At 43.1% G+C, this 21,564-nt stretch overlaps 1 protein-coding gene and 1 long non-coding RNA gene across 2 annotated transcripts in view; one reads left to right on the top strand and one right to left on the bottom strand.

The window, feature by feature from the left end:
• LHFPL2 (LHFPL tetraspan subfamily member 2) overlaps positions 1-14,645 on the bottom strand; it is a 148,228-nt gene extending 133,583 nt beyond the window's left edge. Inside the window, exon 1 of the mRNA XM_084833418.1 lies at positions 14,366-14,645. The gene's annotated coding sequence lies outside the window, so the exon portion shown is untranslated. The remainder of the gene's footprint in view (positions 1-14,365) is intronic.
• A 93-nt stretch (positions 14,646-14,738) lies between these two features.
• The window catches only part of LOC146352171 (uncharacterized), a 28,593-nt gene continuing 21,767 nt past the window's right edge, over positions 14,739-21,564 (top strand). Inside the window, exon 1 of the long non-coding RNA XR_014787621.1 lies at positions 14,739-14,833. This is a non-coding gene — a long non-coding RNA (uncharacterized LOC146352171). The remainder of the gene's footprint in view (positions 14,834-21,564) is intronic.

Here is a 21,564-nt window from a genome sequence, read left to right as displayed (position 1 = left end):
ACATATGACTCTCTATATCCTTTGACCACAGAATATTCCCCCACGGTCCAAGGCCTAATCTCCTTTCTGCTGCATGTCAGACCTATTCATCTTAAGAGTTACATAGAAGTAATAGAAACATAGAAATGCTCTGGTTTTTCCAAAGCTGCCAACATAAACAGAAAATGTAGCCTAACCTATGTTAGACAATATTTATAAAAGCAATTTTTGGACAACCTATGTTAAAAACCAGTTTATTTTAAACGAACCATAAAATCTAGTACAATCTTTCATTGCACTTGCAATGTTCAAAGTACAAGTCAACAGCCAGAAGAGGAATACCCTTTTGATGTCATGAAGATTAATCATATCCAAAACTGACTAAAGCAATGATTCTACAGAAGCAGCTGCTGTACTACAATTTTGACAAAACAATGCATCAATAGAGTGGGTGCATTTCTCAGCCAATTCTCATCAGCAATCATCAACATTAGTCTCTAAATGCCATTCCCCAGCAATTGTCTCTAGCGAACACCCTTTCCTACTGATTAATTGTGCTTTCTGCCCAATTTAACAGGACAGCACGAAAATTGAAGAGCTGGTGGCACAAGTCATAACCCAAATTCACTAGACATGCTATAGAAAGAATTCACTCTAGACACAAAACATTAAAATAATTGGTGCACTAGAAATGTACGTGGACAAGGCAATTTGGTAATTTTTAACAGGTGTGAGAGAAATACAAATGGCAGTGAAAGGAAAAATCATAATAATTTTCATTCATTGCCTATAGAACAGTCTCCATATATTGCTTACTACTGTGAAACTCTAAACGTGCAGGGGAGTTGATTTCTTTATTAATTCTGCATAATCAAGATATAGATATACATAGGGTTTTAACAGTGGGGTTGGGGAGGAGTGGAAGCAGAAAATGTGCTGCCTCATCCCAAACTACCATCTCACACTGGCCATGGCAGAACGTATGTGTGGGAAGGGGAGTAATTTTGCTGGTGGTTTTAATATTAAATCCCCCCAGTGGAAGCAATGGGGAAAACTGGCTATGCTAATGGATCTAGCCCTGCCCCAGAATGCCCCATTCCACGGCTTTACAGTTGCTATCACCGGCAGGAACACTAAAGGAATACTCTTGGGCATGCCTTAATAAGTCTTCAAAATTCTCTCCTGGAAAAGGTTGCCATCACAAAATGTTTGATACCCCCACATCTCTGCTATTAGAAAATCTGTGTGTACAATTCAGTTCCTAGAATTTGTAAAATAGAGGCAAACTGCTTGCCCCACTGTTGCTCCAAAACTTCAGTATTCCTGTTGCTGACTGATCAGTGTTTCAACTGTACATATTTAAGATGATTTCCCCCCAAAAAAAACATTGCTAAAGAATACATCCCCAGATACTGGTAAGGTATTATTGGTTCATGTTTATGAAAGTCTAAACACCAGTGTGAGATTGGTTTGTGACTAAAGATAGCTATGTTATCATAATTTAGGCACGCACAGCAAATTCCTTTTACAAAAAAAAAAGTCTAACACTGGCTGCCATCTATAAAACCCTATCTGCATTTGGGAAAGAAGAAGCATATCACCATAATCATGCAGATAATTTCATTTTTACTATGATGGGTGGAAATAACTTGCCACTCTTCAGTTCTAAAACTGTACCACATTATAAAATTAAACAAGAATGGAACAAGGTTGCAATCCTAGTTATTGGAATGGTGTTGTCAGGGCTGGTCCCAGCACCTCAGGAACGCGCACTTACACCTCAACAGTTGCCACTGAGAAGCTTCAGCCACCCCCAGTGGCAATGATAATGGCCCCCATTGGGTGAGTAGTCCCCCTCCTCAATGCTGCTGGAGGAATCCCCACTGCTGCTCAGAGGAAGAAGCAGATGAGCAAGCAGAAGTGATGGCGGCTCTCATTCACCCATTCAAGCAGGCTTGTAGTGCCAGTGCTTCAAAGAACAGCTGCCACTTGCCTGCCTTCTCCTTCTAGGAAGCAGTGAGTGGCCCAATCCTGAACACTGCACCACCCACAGGGAGAGGGCAGGGGAGTGAGCAAATGGAAGCTGCTCCTTGCCACTATCACTTGCTTGCCTTGCCTGCTCAGGGGCATCAGGGAAGCAGGGAGGAAATAAGAAGGGGGTGAAGTGAAGGACAGGAGCCCCATTAAGATTACACTGATTATACCATGGTCCCCCCAAAACCTGGAACCAGTCCTGATGGTTGGTTAAGACTATTAGAGGAAATAACCTTCAAAGCAAGTATCATAATAAAGGGCTCATTAACTGCAACAAGCGATGGTCCAAGTTGGTACTTAGAAGTTTATCCCAAAGCAACACCCTATCCATCATATGAAAGGCAATCTTTAGGTCAATGAAAGTGGCAAATGAACAACTCCTCCTTATATAAACACATTTCTGTATTATTTATTTATTGATTGTATTTATATTTCCCACAAAATTCTCCCAGGGCAGCAGTTATAAATGAATTAAACACAATTTAACAATAAACCAGGACTAGTCAATAAAATAGCTGTAACATCTGGATAAAACAACATCAGGACGCTGCTTTAAACAGCTCAATGTTTTAAAAGGCATGGGGGTGTGTGTCTTTGTCTGGTGCCAAAAAGAGTGTAGGTACCAGGCAACTTTCCTTGGGTTCCACAATTGGGTGGCTTTTGAGGGAGAATTGGTAGCACAGAGAATGAGGCTCCAGTTCAGTTGCCAGTATGTCCCTAGTTTAAGGCTTCTCACAGCTAAAGATCCTGACAAAGAAAATTGGTGCTGATCTTTTTAATTGTAATAACTGCACTAGCTTTCAGTTGGGCCCAATTTAACCTATTGGGTTGTATCCAGACTAAATAAGTTGCACTTAGGTCCCACTGAAAACAATGTGAAAAGTTGTAAATAACTTACAGTACAGTCCTATGCTTGTTTATTCAGATGTAAGCCCCACTGAATTCAATGGGACTTACCCCCTGGTAAGAATGCAAAGAATTGTAGCCTTACGTTCCATTGATTTCAAAGGGATCTAAATGTGACTAACTTGCTGTGCAGACCTATGTCTCTCTACTCAGAAGCCCCAGAGTTAAATTGGACTTAATCCCAGGTAAGTATGTATAGGATTGCAGCCTTAGTCTGGGTCAAAGTCATTGATTTTGACCTTCAGCATCCTACAAGGAATGGGCTATGTATACCTCAGATAGCAGCTCTCCTAATAGCAATTGTCTCACTTGTTAAAATCAGTCACCAAGTTAGGACTAGGGTAAGTACCTTCCATGCAAGGACAGAGCAGCTATGAGTGGGAGAAGAGACTTTCCCATTGTAGTCCTGCAGCTGTGGAATTAGCTCCTTAAGAATGTGTGCCAGTACACTGGGCCTCTAAGGTTTAAGGGAACCCTTAACACCCACCTTTTAAAATATGTCTTTAATGAGTAGAGATGCTTTGATAGTTTTGGGTAGCCTTCCCCAACCAGGCACCTTCCAGATTTGTTGGACTACAACTCCCATCATACCAGCCAGCATGGCCAATGGGGATTACTGGCATTGTAGTCCAATATATCTGGAGGTTGGGGAAGGCTAGTTTTAGTGATGATCTGCTATTATTTAATCTGATACTGCATGCATTTTTGTAATGATATAATATTTTAGCTATTTTAACTGTTATCCTTACAGATATAACCTACCACTGATCACTGAAGAACCAAATAAAAGTTTATAAACAAGAGTATGTGGTTGGCTAAATATATCCTTTACTTGATTGATAAACACTGTAGTTGCAGTGTTTTGATAGATTCTCTGGGAAAAAATATTGTTATGTGTAAATTAAACAAAAAACCACCACAGGCATGAACTATGATGTGGTAGAAATTAACTAAAATACTTGCAAACTCAGCAACCTGAGGTTATAGTTGGGAATTTAAGAGTAGAGAATGAAGAAACAATTAGACTCGTTAATGACCCAGTGTCAAAATTATGCTTCCAACTGAAATTCCAAAAAACATCTTATTAATTTAAGGGAACTACTGCCATCTTCAGGAAATTCTATATGGAATAGGTGCCAAATTATTAACTATTTAACATTTTGGATGTATCAAAGGAAATGGTGCCATGGAAAAGTTGCAAAATGTTTAAATGTTCCTTTCACTGATTTTATAAACAACTCAGAGCACTATTCTTATGTCAGACAAAATGGCTGTCTTATCTGAACACTTTTCTTTTTGTCATCCAGACCAGATCTATGATCTTGTGCCATACCCTTTCTGCTAGCTCTACATAGCAAAGTCCCTATCATTTCCCTGTGTGACTTCTGCTCATTTCAAGGTTCCAAAAGGAGGACACAACTGGAATTGGTGAAACTGGTACAATACAAACTGTCAGACTGTCTCCTCAGTCATATTATTCCCTACTTCTGATCTAAGGGTTTATTTGTAGAGAGAATCACAGAACTGAAATGTAGCACTAAGATGCAGGAACAATTTCGGTGAAGGATTACCAATGAAAGATAGGAATAACCTACTTAGCCAATATATCCAAGAAATATAATACACAACACACATACATGAAGGTGAAGGAATATGGATTTATTTCTTTGGTCCAAGTGAATAAATCCATCACTCGATTACTATCTGCAGATTGTATCTAGCAAATAATAAATATACTGTTATATATAGGCAAAAATACTTCTTTTCCTAGCACAGCCTTCTCCAACCTGGTGTCCTCCAAATGTGTTGGACTTCAACTCTCACAATTCCTGGCCAGCATCAGCTCCTAGTGTTACTAATTAGAAAGCATTGTGCAGCTATTTTGTCTTTTTTCTTTAACGGATTTTGCGTAATAAGAAAAAGGATGGAAGCAGCAGTGGGGGAACATGGAAGGGTTACACATGCAAGATGATGATGTCAGGACTGCCCAGAAAATTCTGTGAATGAGGCAGGGAGATGGTATAATAAAAGACTCATCTGGAAGAGCCCTTTGATGCTCATGTAGGAAGAATGTGCATGCAATTAATCTGTAGTAGTATTCGATTGTACTATCTTCCTTCCCATTTTTGATCACCTGTTGCACCCTCATTTACTTCCATCTTCAAAATCAGCAGCATGAAGAAGGGAATAAATAATAAGAGGAAAATCTTTTTAGACAAGCAGTAATTCTTAAGGAAGAGAGAAAATAGAAGATGCAATCAGATCAGGATGACTATCATCATGGCTCAAAACTGTCTCTAAACAAGACAACCTGCATGATTTAACTTGGCTGTTTTGGGATGGCTAAAAAGAAAACATTGTAATTTTCAGCAGACACCGACTGGCAAGAACTTAAATTACAAAGAAAATGAATTAAAGGCATTTGGCTCAGTAAATATTTTGTGTTTAACTTGGATCAAATCACTAGTTTCTGATAAACATTCTTGCAATATCTACAGTTTAGATACACAAAAAGAAATGGCATTTTCTTCACTGCAATTTGCACATTATCATCTTGCTTCAATCAACAGAGAGTTAACATATATTGCTCTAACTACAGAAGCAACCAAAGGTCTCAGACATTATCCTCTGAATTCTACAACAATGCACTCTCTCTCAGTAACATCATTTGGCAGCATATGATGAGGTTTTAATCATTTTAATTGTTTCATCTAGCCCACTTTGAGCTAGTTTGCTCATCAGGATATCATGGGGCACTTTGTCAAAAGCTTTGCTGAAGTCGAGGTATATGATGTCTACAGCATCATATACCTACCTTAAAGGTGGACTGGAAATAATTTGATTGATATGACAGCCACTGTTAACTTCAACAAGTGTTAATGTTGACATAGCAAAGGAAATTTAGTTAGCTGTAGAAGTATTAGAGGGTAGGGGGTTTTCATGATCATTGTGCTGATAATAAAGAGATAAAAATGACCCTATTAAATGTTTGAATATTTAAATGTTTGAAAAGCTATATCCAGAAGAAAGGACCCATTTGACCCCACAAAACCAGAGATATTACAATGTCAAGTGACTGTTAACTTTTCAACTATTTCCCACAACAACTAGTGATGAAAGAAACAATTTTCCATCAACCTAGACATTGCAACTTTTTGTATGTTGTTTCTTATGCAGGTCTGATTGTTCTCTTAAAAAATAAGCCTTTTTGCAAATTCAACGTTATTTTTATTGGGCTATTTTAGCTCCATTCTTGCACAAGTCTCACTCCTCATGGCTTCAACTTCAGTCTCATCCAAAGGGCTCTGCATCTCTAGTGTCCAACCATACTAGTGTGTTTGACCATGGGAATATCTATCAATCCCTTGCCTGCAAACACCAATTGGATCCCAGCCTTTCATTACAAAAGCTCTACTTTGTGTAACTAAGGAAGTAATGAGAATTTGGCACAAGAATAAAGCAGCACTCCCTTCAAAAGTTTTGCAAAAAATAAAATGAGGTTAAGTAAGAAGCCAAGAGTATCTCATGCTTATCTCCAGCTCCTGGCCAGATGCAACTGAAGTAAGAGAGGTAATTAAAATGTATGTTTTAGCATTTAGTTCTCCATATGACAGCAGGATAATTTTTCTCATGTTTGCTCTTCCAAAGGTCTATTCCTTTTTCTTGGTTTGTTTCTAGATGACATACAAAGTGTCATCTGATGGCATATCTCTGGATAAATCTTCTAAAAGCAAAAGTTATATACGTGCATTCCGAAATATCACAAAAGGTGCCAGGGCTGTTTAGCAATAATGAGTCATCCACAGCTGTCTTCTAAAGACTCAATGAAGTCAATTCTGCTGATTTATAAGTAGGCATGGCTATAAGCAATAGCTGGATAAATGCATGCAAAAAGAACGTGCATGCAGCCACGCAAAACAAAGGAACTCTGCCAACAAGCAGATTATGACTATGTTATGCCTTACAAAGTGATCATTTCAGCTGCAGACGTAGCTAGAAAAGGTTTTCACTATACCTATCTTTTCATGTAACCAAATTATAGCCACAAAGAAAAAGCTAAGCTGGAATGAACTGGTTATTTCTGAGTCATTAATAAGGTCATTGCCATTAATAAGGTCATTTCTGTGAAGATGTCACAGTAAAATTGCAGTTGAATGGCAAAGGTAGGATTAAATGCACTATATTCATTTTGGGTCTATCACTGCAAAAGCTGCAACTTCAGTACATTATGATTTGGGCTATGGAAAGTGGACACAGTCATACCATTGAGGTTAGAGATTCTCATCATATATAAACAAACCTGCAAGTATTCTGAATAATAAGTATACATTATTATCCTAAAAAAAAGTGCTGCCATATATTGATGGGGGCAAAGATCAGAAAATACTGTTTTCATGAATTCAAGAGGATTTTTCTCCCTATGATTGACTTTAAATTATTCCACGCTTTTCAGAGTACACTATTAAGGGCAGATGTTAATAGAATGAGTTAACATATAGATTATTCACTGCCATGTCTATTCCTGCAAAGAGGTGTGCCTACATTTGTCTAGTTCATGTGGCTCGTACTGGAAAATACTGCAGATAACTTGCACTACCAAGGACTTGAGTTAATGTAGCTAGGGATTGTAGCAAATTTGTTCCTTTTGGTCTTGAGTTTAAGGGTGCTCCCAGCCAGGGGAATGTGGCAAACAGGGTGGTGGCCATGATACTACCTGAGCAGACCTTGGGTATAATTAGACGAGAACCTCTTAAGTCATAGGAAGGTGGAATGCTTCACAGTGGCTAATAAGTTCTCTAGGTAGAATTTCATCTAATTTCGGTCCGTTTTAATTGTAATACAGAAAGATACCAATCAGTCAGTGGAACTCCTGACTTTTTTCCTCCTTTCTCTCCCACTATCCATTACTGTAATATCCCCAAGTTTCAAAAGCAGCTTGCCTCATGACCCACTGGTTTTCAAAGGCTATGGAGAAGCATGATTTGGACAATATTTGTGAGGAGTCAGGAAATTAAGCTTGTTGATTTCATCAAGCAGTAATATTGCTAATAACATCCAGGCCAACAATCAAAAAATTATTTAAATACATCATAAGCAAGAAAGCAGCTAGGGAGACAGTTGGACCATTGGATGGCAACGAAAGTAAAGAAATACAGGAGGATAAGAAGACTGCAGAGAAGATGAATGAATTCTTTTCATCTGTCTTCACTGCAGAAGATGCAAACTCAGTAGTCATGGAATAAGACAGAAGTCCTCTTATAAAAAGAATAAGACAGAAGTCCTCTCACAGATCAGTAACTGGTTAAAGAACAGAAAGCGGAGGGTAGAAAAAAAAACTCATCGATTTTCACAATGAAGGGATGTAAACAGAGGGATCCTACAAGGATCTGTATTGGGACAGATACTTTTTAACTTGTTCATAAATGATCTAGAATTAGGAATGAGCAGTGAGTTGGCCAGTTTTGCTGATGACACCAAATTATTTAGAGTGTTTAAAATAAAAAGGGATTGCAAAGAGGTCCAAAAGGTTCTCTCCAAACTGGGAGAATGCAGTTAAATAGCAAATGTGGGTCAGTGTAAACAAGTGTAAACTGATGCATGTTAGAATAAAATGTCCCAACTTCACACTGATGGGTTCCAAGTTGGCCATGACTGACCAAGAAAGAGATCTTGGGGGTTGTGGTGGACAGATTGATGACAATGTCAATGCAGTGTGCAGCTGCTAGGAAAAAGGCAAATTCCATGTTGGGCATAATTAGAAAAGGAATTGAAAATTAAACTGTCAATAGCATACTGCCATTATACAAATCTATGGTACAACCGTACTTGGAATACTGTGCAGTTCTAGTTACTGCACTTCAAAAAGGTGATTGTAGTTGGACAAGGTATAGAAAAGGGAAAAAATAATCAAGGGGCTGGAGCAACTCCCCTACGAGGAGAAATTACAATGTCTGGGATTGTTAAGCTTAGAAAAAAGGTGAGCAATGGGAGGCATGACAGAGGTGTACAAAATTATGCATGGTATGGAGAAAGGGAGAAAAAACGTCTCCCTCGTATAATACTAGAATCCAGAGTCATCCCATTCATCTGAATGGTGGGAAGTTTAGGACAGATGAAAAGTACTTCTTCATACAGTGCATAGTTAAAACTATGCAATTTGCTACTACAAGATGTAGTAATGGCGACCAACTTGGTCAAAAAGGGGACTAGACAAATTCATGGAAGGTAAGGCAATTGGTGGCTCCTAATCATGACAGCTCTGTATTACCTCCCATATCTGAGGCAATACGCCTCTGTATACCATTTGCTGAGGAACACAAACAGAAGAGTACTATTGCCCTCATATCCTGCTGTGGGCTGAGCTTCCCATAGGCTTCTGGCTGGCCACCGTGTGAGCAGAGTGCTGGACTAGATAGGACCTTCGTCTGATTCTGGATGGTTCTTCTTATGCTCCCACTTTCCTCCCATTATTTGAGCACTCCTGCTACATATGTGGAGCTAGCCATGCAGTTTCTGGCTTACATTCATTCATTCATTTATTTACATTACATTACTAATCTGCCCAATACGTAATGTCCTCTGGGCAGATTACAAACAGTTAAAAAACTAAAATACCACAGAACAGATAAAAATATAGAATACAATAAAATGTTTAAAGGAAGAAAATACAATATAATGCAAAACAATAAACAGCACAGGGATCGATAAAACAGCCATACATATTATGTGCAAACTGGGCCAATGAGTAAATATAAATGATTAAAGGAACAGACATTTGCCTCTATTCCAGTATTAAAAGCTGGGATTTCATATATCCATGAATGCTTGTCTGTAATGCTTCAAATCCATTTTTCAAGTGTCCTTCATGTGAACATCAACAACGCTTTCCTGTTTTTCTGGATTTATCTGCAACGGTGTCTAAGGGTTATTAGGAAATCACCGTGCTACCCAACAAATAAAGAGTGGGAAATTCTCCTATTCTTGTTGAGGAACTTTAGTGCCAAGTGAGAATTGTGACAAATCACCTAAAAAAAGAAGCAGACATGATGTGTACTGGGAAAACACATGCCAGAATTATGCCTTGGGCAAGTTAGTTCACAATGGCCAAGACTGTATGCATGTCACACTTAGAAGTGAAGAAAAAACATAGAATGTGTACAGAATTCAGCTTCCTGAGGATCAAGTCCTCCCCAAGTCCTCTGTAGCGCTCTACAGAGCCTCCTCGTGATGAGCAAACCATGGTAAGAAAGCAATCCTATGCACGTTTACTCAGAGGTACCACTGTGTTCAGTGGGATTTGCCTCCATGTAAGTATGCATATAACTGCAGCCAAAATTATGCAAAATAGCAAAAAGCTGCATAATTATGCAAAAGGAGGAATATGTAAATTTCCTAAATATGCATAATTTTAAATAGGGCATAGAATGCAGCTTTTCTTCACACAAAATTTGGAATACTTTGGAAGTGGGACATAGCAGTATAGGGCGGAATCCTAGGCAAGTTTAGACAGAAAAAAAGTCCTACAACTCTGGCTGGGGAATGCTGGGAGTTGTAGGAGGTTTTTCCTGTCTAAACTTACATAGGATTGTGCTTAGTATGAAGTATACACAACCCAGACAGCGATCCCTCTTTCAGCCATGCCTTGTCATGCAGACTAACAAGACACTAGAAGAAACCTAGTTCAAAGCATGTATGCCTTGTGGGGATCAGATGTTTTCTTCACACAAATCAATGAACAGAGCTTCATAGGTAGAAATAGTAGCCAAAAATGCCAACTCCAGTAGCCTAGTGCATACCATATGAGAGATCTAAGTCTCAATGTAGCTTTGGGAGGAAAAAACAGAGCCTCCATCACGCAGACTGAACTAATGCAAAAAGTAGAGTAGCTTGCCTGCTGGCTCTAATTCTTGTCACAGAAGCACACAGTTTTAAGGGGACCAGAACTAGACTCCTGAACCTTCCATGCAAAAGAAGAAATTTCAGCAATGAAAACTCTTCTCATCCCTAAAAATCAAGCTGCACTTAGCAAAATCCCCTCTTAGGCTGAATCTACATGGAGACAGTTTTTGAGGCGATTCTGTTTAAATACAGATTTTCATACAATCGGGTTAGCTCTTCTAGAGGCAAACGGCTGACAGTAATGTAGTGTTTTTATTTTTTAAAAAACTATTTGCATGGGGCGAATGGCACCTGAAACCACATTAGTTTGGGGGTTAGGTGGACAGAGCAAATGAGTAGAGGCTTGCTCTCCACCCCCTCCCTGCTCAGTGAAAATTAGTATGGCTCTGTTTGGCTCTGTGTACCTTCGCAATTCCTCTGCTCCACAACGCAGTTTCAAAGCATCAGGGATGGCTCCCCTCCATTCTCCTGCCCCCTCTGTTGCAAAACTGCACAGTTTCAAAGCATCAGGGATGGTTCCTTTCCCCACTCTGGCACAGAAACAACAGGCAAAGAAATTATCCCGCCCCCTCTGCTCCTTACTCAGCAAAGTGCAATTGAAGGCAATGAGTTACTTCCAGGTAGACATGTTTAGCCCTCTGTTCTCCCCACACCACCGCCCCACACAACTTTCCCTTCAACCAATCAGCATCGCTTCCACCAGCTCACGCTGAAGCCAGCTGAGGTCACGCAGACTCCCAAATCACACTGAAGCTGCTATGACAGGAAAATCTGTCACAAAATGAGTTTGGGAAAAAGCGGGATTTAGGGGAAGAAACACCGTGCTAGCTACAGGGAGAAGTGAGCATCATCTGACAAGATCATCTTGGGGGTGGATTAGAACCAGAGTAAAAGCCCCATGTAGATTGTAAATGTATAAGGGCCAAAGTCCCATCTTGTTAAAAGGTACAGGAGCTCCTTTGCATCTGGTCACCTATACAGTCTGTGGAGCCCCTAAGTCCAAGACAGGGCATCAAAGCTTGAAAAGCAGGGATTTCCCCACAAGTGTGTGCATGCAGGTGGGCACACATACACTCAAGAATATCAGACCATAGTCTTACAGACCACTGTGCACACAGGGGCGGGGGGAGAAGGCATGGAGCGAGTTAGCTTCCTCCCCCACCTGACCCAATCATGGTAAACACACAAATTAGTTGAAAACTGCCTGAACAGATGACTCCCTGGCAACTTCCTTAGGTATGTATAAGAACTATGACACTACATCAGTGTGGCCGCTTGCAAGATAACAAACACATTAATGCCATTGTTTTATTTGATACTAGTCCAATTTCCTCCACTTGGGAATAATTTTTTTGTCCTAGGTTCAAGAGCTCTTCCTAAATTTTCTCTGCACAACAACTGTTAATTATTCTACCCTTTTCCTTCCTAACACCGCTGGTACCTTTTTTGTTTTGTTTTTAAGAACAAAGCCTAGAAAGCAAGAACAGCCACAATCATGACATGAAAAAGTTCCTTTTGAAAGTTGTCCACTGCTGATGTGATGAAATCAACAAGTAACAGAAAATTCAAACAACACTGGTAGATTTTCTTTAGATTTTCTTTTACAATGTACAGATTCAATAAAATCCAGTATCTATCAGGCCTTGTCTATTCACGCCTTTTGACAACTGTTCCCAACACGTTGCTTTAGCACAGAAAAACTTGTTGTTGTTGTTCAGTCGTGTCCGACTCTTCGTGACCCCATGGACCATAGCACGCCAGGCCTTCCTGTCCTGCGCTCTCTCCTGGAGCGTGCTCAAGTTCATATTCATTGCATCAGTGATGCTATCTAGCCATCTCATCCTCTGCCGTCCCCTTCTCCTTTTGCCAGAAAAACTTGTAAGAAGGGCTAATGAGCAGGTGAATAGCCTAAAACAGCTAACCATCCGAGGGGGCAGTCCAATGCACACTGATTTGGGAATAAGTGCCAATGAACTGAACTAAGCATGTATTGGATCTGACTGCAACAACAAATGTTGAAGTTTGTAGAAGTTAAGTTCTTGCTCTTGTTTGCAGTTCCTTAGTTTGCCTCATGTGCAACACTGCTTTCCTAAAACCTGGTCTATAAACCAACATTCTTCCTGAAATAATTATACTATTTATTATGCTGCTATGAAAAAGGCTCACTTTCCCCAAACTAGTAAAAACTACACTGCAAAACAGAAAATAGAAGAGTGGGGGGGAAGCATTCAAGGAAGTAAATCCAACCCTTAACAATGCAGTACAAGAGGCTGGGGACCCTCATGCAAGCTAAATTAGTGGAACAACCATCTGACCTGCGGTTTTTCCTCTTCATGTCATCACAGCGCTTCCCACAAAAATGCAACAGGAACAAGGAAAGCAGTTTAGAAAGGTTTTCTGGTAGCTAACGTGGAAGCAAAGCTCCTCGTAAATCCCCCCTCCCCCGAGTGTATTATAATTTATGCGAGCAAGAGACACGAATGCTAGGGTTCTCTCTCTCTCTCTCGCACGCACACACACGAGAAGGGGGAGGAGGGGTTATCAGCAGTAGCGCAGAAAGCGCTTCACTCCCAACAAGGAGTGCATATTGGGAAAGCTAACGGCTCCTTCCCAGCGACCCAACCATTAAGGGGTCTCCAAAACGAACAATGCACTCACTCCCGCTTTCATTTTCCGCACTGGAAAGCCACAGCAGGCGGCAGAGCAATAAAACGACTGGCAGATTTATCTGCCTGCTTCGACGCTAGAGACACATGGGAGGAAAACGGCTCCAGCAGCAGCAGCGAACCCACAGAGTCCCTGAGAAGAAACCAGGTTTGCACAAGGCTCTGCAGCTCAACTCCAAAAACACATATGTACCATCTGCAAAGTTTTGCGCCTTGGGTTTCCCTTCCCTAGGCATGATCTCTCCAGTTTGAAGAGGGAAAGGGTAAAGAAAGCCTAGAGTTGGTTTGGAGATTTTTGTTTTTTTTGGGGGGGGGGGTTGTTTTTAAAGACGCAAGTTTCCCTCTGGTTGTTAGGCAGAAACTCCTTTGATCACCCGCTGCCAAACCTGTTTGTGGGATCTCAGCTTTTCTCTGCAGCTGTTTCCAGGACGCTCTAGCACGTAATGAGCCCAAGAGCTGCTGCATATTATCCTCGCTGTGTTTTCTCTCCCACACCCACACGGTCAAGCAAATACCCGGAAGGCTGGAATTCGGGACGATCAAGCTAGAACTTTTAAGGCTGCGAGCCTCAATAAATCCCGCTGAAATCAACGGTAAAGCTTCCTCCCGAGGTGTGCGTGTGTTTTAAAACAAGACCCAGGAACTTTTTCATATTCTAGTTATCATGCACCGCACAGCAACAGCTGAGCTTCCCTCCAACCTCCCCTCAGACGAGACAGAGTAGTTCACACACACACACGCTTTTTATTTTATCTGATCCAAAGTTGATAAGCACATGGAGGGAAGTCTGAAGAGCCGCCAGCATTCCCAATGCCTCTCTCCATGCAATGAATGGAAAGCAATCCCACAACTGCTTTTCTCTTCCCACCCCCAGGACTTACCCGCCGTCCACGGTTGCTGCTGCTGCTTCGGAGATTCCCCCCGGCTAGTAAATCCCCAGGGCCAGGAAGGAAGCGGCCTGAGCGCGCGTGCTCGGGAATCCTCCCCACCTCGGCCTTCTTTTGCCACCTCGGCTCCGGCGTCCCCTCCCCCAAGCCTCGCCGCGGCCAGTCCTGAAGGAGCAGAGAGGGACCTTCCCTGCCTGGCTACGACTTCCCGCGGGAGGGAAGGCGCGGTGTGTGAAGCGAGGCTGTCTTGCTCTGCTCTGCCCTGCTCTGCTCTGCCTTGCCCTGCCCTGCCCTGCCCTGGACCAGCCCACTCTGCACTGACGTCCCCTCGCCGGCAGCCTTCCCCTTCTTCCCTCCCAAACTCGCCAGATTAAAGGGGATAGGCGGCGGCCCCACAGGATGAAGAGAGGCTGTTGGAAGGCGATAGGGGTGCGCTGAGGAGGAGCAGCCGCAGGGAGCGAGGTGGGGAATTTCACCCACTGAAGGAATAGGAAGTCTGTGAGGGGAAAAAAGGAGAGGCGGGATGTGGCATCCACGTTCCAGGGCAGCGTAAAAGGAGGGCGCAGTTGGAGAGGGGACGGAGGGCGCAGTTGGAGAGGGCAGAGGAGAGGGAACGGGGAACAAGTGCCACGGGGCAGGGCGCTTGGGGGCTTTCCAGATCGGATGGGGATATTATAATTTGTGTCTGCCTGCGCACACACATTCACACACGGCAGGAGCCTGTCGGGAAGTCCCCTGAAGTAAATCGCCCTGGGGAGAGTGAGGGACAGAGTTGCCTGGAGAGTTCGTGGCGCGGGGTGGGGGAGCGCCGTGGGGTTCCCGAGAGAACCGGTGGGCTCCCTGAGGCGGAAGAGCGGACAGCCGTTCGAGAAGAGGAGAGAGAGAATTTTGAGGGTTGCATGAGATATACACACATACTGGAAGGGCCCTCCCCACCCCGGGAGACATCAAGGCGTGGGGAACGGCGGGGAGAAGAGGTGGGTGGGAACAATCCTTTGAGGAAAAAACGGAGGGCAAGAGGGTAACGGGTGGACCTGTGGTGAGGTAATGAAGAGGATTGTTTTGTTTTGTTTTCCCCCTGAGAGATTTCTTGAGACTATACAAGAGTTGTGGGCGAGAGAACGGAAAAGATGAGGAGGAGAGGACTGTTGTTGGAGGGCAGGAATAGGGCCTGGGGATTCCTCTGGAAAGGCTGCGGGAGAGGGACGCTCCTGCCTCCCCACGTAGGAGGAGAACAGTTATATCCGAGGAAAAAGTCGGGCGAAGGAGCAGCCGCCGCCAGGCTCCAGGCTCGGAGTGCTGCGGCGGAGACCGGCCACGAATCAGGCTGCGCGTCCCAAGAGGCGCAGGACGAGGCCAGCCGCTGTGTGTTGATAGGAGGGAGGCCCCGCGGCTCCCGGCAGCGGGCAGGGCGGGGTGAGCGTGGCAGACACAATAAAGGGTTCATGCATGGAGCAAAGCGCTGGCGGGGGAGAGGAGGAGGAAGAAGCCCCGCATGCCGCAGGGGTTACGGGACTCCCAGAGTCGGTCTTTCTGCTACTCATTATGAGCATGATGATGAGAGGAAGGAACGTGGGCAGGCTGAAGCAACGAAAGAGTCACGACGAAGCTGGCCTGTGTGGGAAACCCAGGGCTGGGCAAGAAAAAAGGCGGCTGCAGTATCTAGGGAGCTCCCGGCGACCCTAGCTACTCTTTGGCTCTGCGTGTGTGTGTGTGTGTGTGTGAGAGAGAGAGAGAGAGAGAGCTTAATGGAATTGTTTGGGTGACTCCCTGCCAAAAAAACACTGTTAATTACCAAACGAAGAGAATTTCCTGAAACTGCATGCAAAGCTGAACAGCAGATCTGTCCTTGGGATAGAGAAGGATTCCAGTCGAGGTAGGCAGCTGCCTGTCTCATCATAAACAACAACCAGGCATGGGGGGTTTGTATAACTCAAAGAGAATAATTGCTATTTCAAGAGAGAGAGAAAAACTATAACTCAACTATAACTTGTTCATCCTGTATGTGTGTGTGTATTTACTGGATTTTCAGTAATTGTTAGTGTATTTTCTGGTGCACCGTTTTTAAACATAAGTCACCTTGAGTGCTCCTTATTGGAGTAGAAAGATGGGGAAGAAGTCTCACAAAGAAATACATAAATTATGTATATGTGCAGGTGGGTCTATAGGCACTCCCAATCTGTAGGATCAGGAGCAGCCCAACTGATTTTGCCGCCTGAGGCAGAGCAATAAATGCCCCACTGCCACTGCCCCCCCCCCATGCCTGGCACCACTCACAGCCAGCCCACTACATGGCTAGGTGCCTCAAAAGCTGTCCAGCCAAACACCAAATGGCCGGCACCAGATTGGCCTGGCCACCAGCTGAAATACCCAACATAGCAGTAGTCATCCCAAATCTTTGCCACGGTCTCATGAGATGTCACAAAGCCTGCGGTGATGTTGTGCAAAACTTGGTAGCCTATATAAAGCCTCTCCCCACGTGGTCTGGCCTTGTTTTGTGGGCAGCTGCGGTTCAGTTTGGTGCTCCAGCTGCTGGCTGAGCACCTACTGTCTCTGACTTTCTCGTTCATTTGAAGTGAACGGACGGCTGCACAGCCATCTGTCGGGGATGCTCTGACTTGGCTTCCTGCATTGAGCAGGGGGTTGGACTCGATGGCCTTGTAGGCTCCTTCCAACCCTAGTATTCTATGATTCTATGATTCTAAGTGCACCAGTAGCTGCTGGGAACGCCAGCACATGCCACATCCACAACATGCCCCATTTTTGCCTTCTCCAGCTGAACTTACCTGCCGGCATATTGGAGGAGTTTGCTGACAGAGGTGTCGTCTTGCTGGCATAGTTCCAGCTCCACTGGTGGTCCCCTGGCAGCCCTTCAAATACAAGATTGACCTCTGTAAAAGAGGAGACTGGTCACCTTACCTTCCCACTGGATCCTAATGCCACTCAGCCAGTAGATCTCAGCCATAAGATTGTGTTTACTCAGGAGCCCTACTAAGTTCAATAGGGTTTACTTCCAAGTAATGTATACATAGGTTTGCAGTTATTCTTAGTAGCAGTGCTAAAAAAAAAAAAAATACAGAACTGGACCAGGAAACTACATAAATGCCCACTTTTATGTCCCCATGCTTCCACACATGCTGTTTCTTTGGCTGAAGATTGGCACTCACTAAAATAGAAGTGGGCAGATTAATATTTGCTAATACAGTCTTTGAATAACTGCATGTTTACTATAATAAATTGTACATGGCATTGTAAAATAGCCATTCCTGCCACCTGTGCATCCTATGCTTATTTCAATTTACAGAATGGATTAGTTAATTAGCTATCTCAATTCTGAAAAACTCAGCTAATTAATCGGTGTGTATTGGCACTACATTAACGGTGCAATCTTATGCATAGATGACTGGGGAATGCTGGGAGTTGTAGGACTTTTTTCTGCCTAAACATAAGATTGCACTCTAGTTTACCAATTTCTTCACAATGTAGCAAATTACGTTTAAAATATTTATACTTCCAGGGTTGTAAAATTATAAAGTGTGGCCCACTTCATCTTACAGCTTTTCAAGGATTATACTAACTACATTAATGTATGAGTGAATTGGTTTAATTGAAATATTATTTGCATGGAACTACTTGTGGCTAAAAAATTTAGGAGAGAGATTGCAATGCAAATATATACCCTGTCTTCAGTTTAAATGTGAAAGTTAATTAATGTGTGGACATAAGAACATAACAAAACCATGCTGGATCAGACCAAGGGTCCATCTAATCCAGCATTCTTACACAATGGCCAACCAGCTGTTGACCACAAATCCAAAAACAGGACACAAGCGCAACAGCACACTCCCACCCATGCTCCCCAGCAACTGGTGTACATAGGCTCACTGCCTCTGGTACTGGAGGTAGCACATAGCCATCAAGACTAGTAGCCATTGATGGCCTTTTCCTCTAGGAATTTGCCCAACCCCCTTTTTCGTTGTTGTTGTTCAGTCGTGTCTGACTCTTCGTGACCCCATGGACCATAGCATGCCAGGCCTTCCTGTCCTCCGCTCTCTCCCGGAGTGTGCTCAAGTTTCAATGCATCAGTGATGCTATCTAGCCATCTCATCCTCTGTCGTCCCCTTCTCCTTTTGCCTTCAGTCTTTCCCAGCATCAGGGTCTTTTCCAGAGAGTTTTCTCTTCTCATTAGGTGGCCAAAATATTTCAGCTTCAGGATCTGTCCTTCCAATGAGCACTCAGGGTTGATTTCCTTTAGGATTGACTGATTTGACCTCCTTGCAGTCCAGGGGACTCGTAAGAGCCTTCTCCAGCACCGCAGTTCGAAAGCATCAATTCTTTGGTGCTCAGCCTTCCTTATAGTCCAGCTCTCACAGCCATACATTACTACTGGGAAAACCATAGCTTTGATTAGACGGACCTTTGTTGGCAAGGTGATGTATCTGCTTCTTACTATGCTGTCTAGGTTTGCCATAGCTTTCCTCCCAAGGAGCAAGCGTCTTTTAATTTCACGGCTACAGTCACCGTCTGCGGTGATCTTGGAGCCCAAGAAAGTAAAATCTGTCACTGCTTCCATTTCTTCCCCTTCTATATGCCAGGAAGTGATGGGGCCAGATGCCATGATCTTCGTTTTGTTAATGTTGAGCTTCAAACCAGCTTTTGCACTCTCCACTTTCACCCTCAACAAGAGGCTCTTTAGATCCTCTTCGCTTTCTGCCATTAGGGTGGTATCGTCTGCATATCGGAGGTTGTTGATAATTCTTCCGGCAATCTTAATTCCAACCTGTGATTCATCCAACCTGGCGTTTCTCATGATGTACTCTGCGTATAAGTTAAATAAGCAGGGTGACAATATGCAGCCTTGTTGCACTGCTTTCCCAATTTTGAACCACTCGGTTGTTCCATGTCTGGTTCTTACTGTTGCTTCTTGACCCTCATACAGGTTTCTCAGGAGACAGGTAAGGTGGTCTGGTACTCCCATCACTTTAAGAATTTGCCACAGTTTGTTGTGATCCACACAATCAAAGGCTTTAGTGTAGTCAATGAAGCAGAAATAGACGTTTTTCTGGAATTCTCTTGCTTTCTCCATGATGCAGCGAACGTTGGCGATTTGATCTCTAGTTCCTCTGCCTCTTCGAAACCCAGCTTGTACTTCCGGTAGTTCTCGGTTCGCATACTGCTGAAGCCTAGCTTGTAGGATTTTGAGCATCACCTTGCTGGCATGTGAAATGAGCGCAGTTGTACGGTAGTTTGAACACTCTTTGGCGTTGTCCTTCTTTGGAATTGGAATGTAAACTGACCTTTTCCAGTCTTGCAGCCATTGTTGAGTGTTCCAAATTTGTTGGCATATTGAATGCTGCACTTTAACAGCATCATCTTTTAGGATTTTAAATAGCTCAGCTGGAATACTGTCATATCCGCTAACTCTGTTGTTAGTAATGCTTCCTAAGGCCCACTTGACTTCACTCTCGAGGATGTCCAGCTCAAGTTCAGTGGCCGCACTATCATGGCTATCAGGGACATTCAGATCTTTCCTGTATAGTTCTTCTGTGTATTCTTGCCACCTCTTCTTAATCTCATCTGCTTCTGTTAGGTCCCTGCCTTCTTTGTCCTTTATCATGCCCGTCTTTGCACAAAACGTTCCTTTGAGATCTCCGATTTTCTTGAAGAGATCTCTAGTCTTTCCCATTCTGTTGTTTTCCTCGATTTCTTTGCATTGTTCATTTAAGAAGGCCTTCTTGTCTCTCCTTGCTATTCTCTGGAACTCTGCATTCAGTTGGATATATCTTCCCCTTTCTCCCTTGCATTTCGCTTCCCTTCTTTCTTCAGCTACTTGTAAAACCTCATCAGACAGCCACTTGGCTTTCTTGCATTTCTTTTTCTCCAAATTAGTGGCCATCACTACATCCTGTGGGAGTGAATTCCATAGTTTAGCTATGCACTGTATGAAGAAGTGTTGATATTCAAACACTGTGTAACTTGAAAACATGTGCACACCCAAAAGATACATCATCTAGTTGTTAGATCAAGTAATGGATGTAAAATGTCATGATGTAATTGCCCAAGCTTTACAGTTGGAGGAAAAGCTCCACAGTTTATACGTAACACACTTGCTATATTTTGGAGATCAGAGCAAAGCAAGATCTATATTCTGTTCTTATGTGAATTACTTTCCCAGTGCAGGAGAAGTTTCTTCAGGGTGTCCCAGGATGAACCAGTTTTGGATGTCCAGATAGTGGCTGGGGCCAGGGTGCTTTTGCCCAGCTTTGGCTGGTGTAGTGGAGGCTGGTGGCTCCAGTTTCAGAGGGGAAGTGATTCCATTCTGGGTTTTAGTTAGAACCAGCCAGAACTCTAATGGTGCTATCCAAGGTGCTGAATACATTTGGGGAGGTAGGGTTTAGGACCTTGGACAGCACCTTTAGAGCTTCGGCTGGTTCTAACTAAAACCCAGAATGGAATCACTGCCCCTCCGAAACTGGAGCCACCAGCCTCCACTGGGCTGGTGTGTCAACTGCACCCATTATTGGGGAGATCTGCCCTGGCCATGGTAACATACAGACCTTACTGACTTTCAGATTGGATTTTTGCAATGTGTTCTACATGGGCTTAGTTGAAGAGTCTCCAGAAACTTGAGTTAATCCAGAATGTGGCAGTCAAGATGCTATTGGGTGCTCACCCAGTAAAATATTATGCTGATCTTACAGCAACTGCAGTATTTTCTGTACACCATGCATTTCCCTTCAAGCCCTAAATGGCTTGGGCCTAGGATACCATCTCCTCCCATAGCAGCCTATTTGCTCTGTATGATTTAATGTGGAGGCTCTTTTGAGCCAATCTCAAAGGCAAAGCTGGTTGGGATGGGGAGAGGGCCTTCTCTGGTGTCCCATGGTGTTGTGGTAAATGTTGTAGTGCATCACGAGGGTCCTCATAGCCACTCTCCCAAGGAGATTCCAAAAATTCAAGCAGCTGTGTTGATCCATATCAACAAACCAGTTCTATTAGTTTTCATCTCCACCAGGTCTTTTGTAAAGCTAATAGGCCTTAATTGCCTATTCAAGACCAAGACACCCCAAAATACTTTGCATTACAAGGGAGAACAATATATTGTTGTTGTGAAAATTAATTTTCTCCCAACTACTGTGAGGAATGCAGCTAAACTCAGAGGGAGTGGGGAATTCTGAAGGGTGTGGTGGATG

The sequence above is a fragment of the Heloderma suspectum genome, chromosome 2, assembly GCF_057233095.1.
Source record: "Heloderma suspectum isolate Gila_16-S chromosome 2, 16-S_ref, whole genome shotgun sequence".
Lineage (NCBI taxonomy): Eukaryota > Metazoa > Chordata > Lepidosauria > Squamata > Helodermatidae > Heloderma > Heloderma suspectum.
The sequence above is the reverse complement of the archived record's forward strand: the minus strand, read 5'-3'. Positions and strand labels throughout refer to the sequence as shown.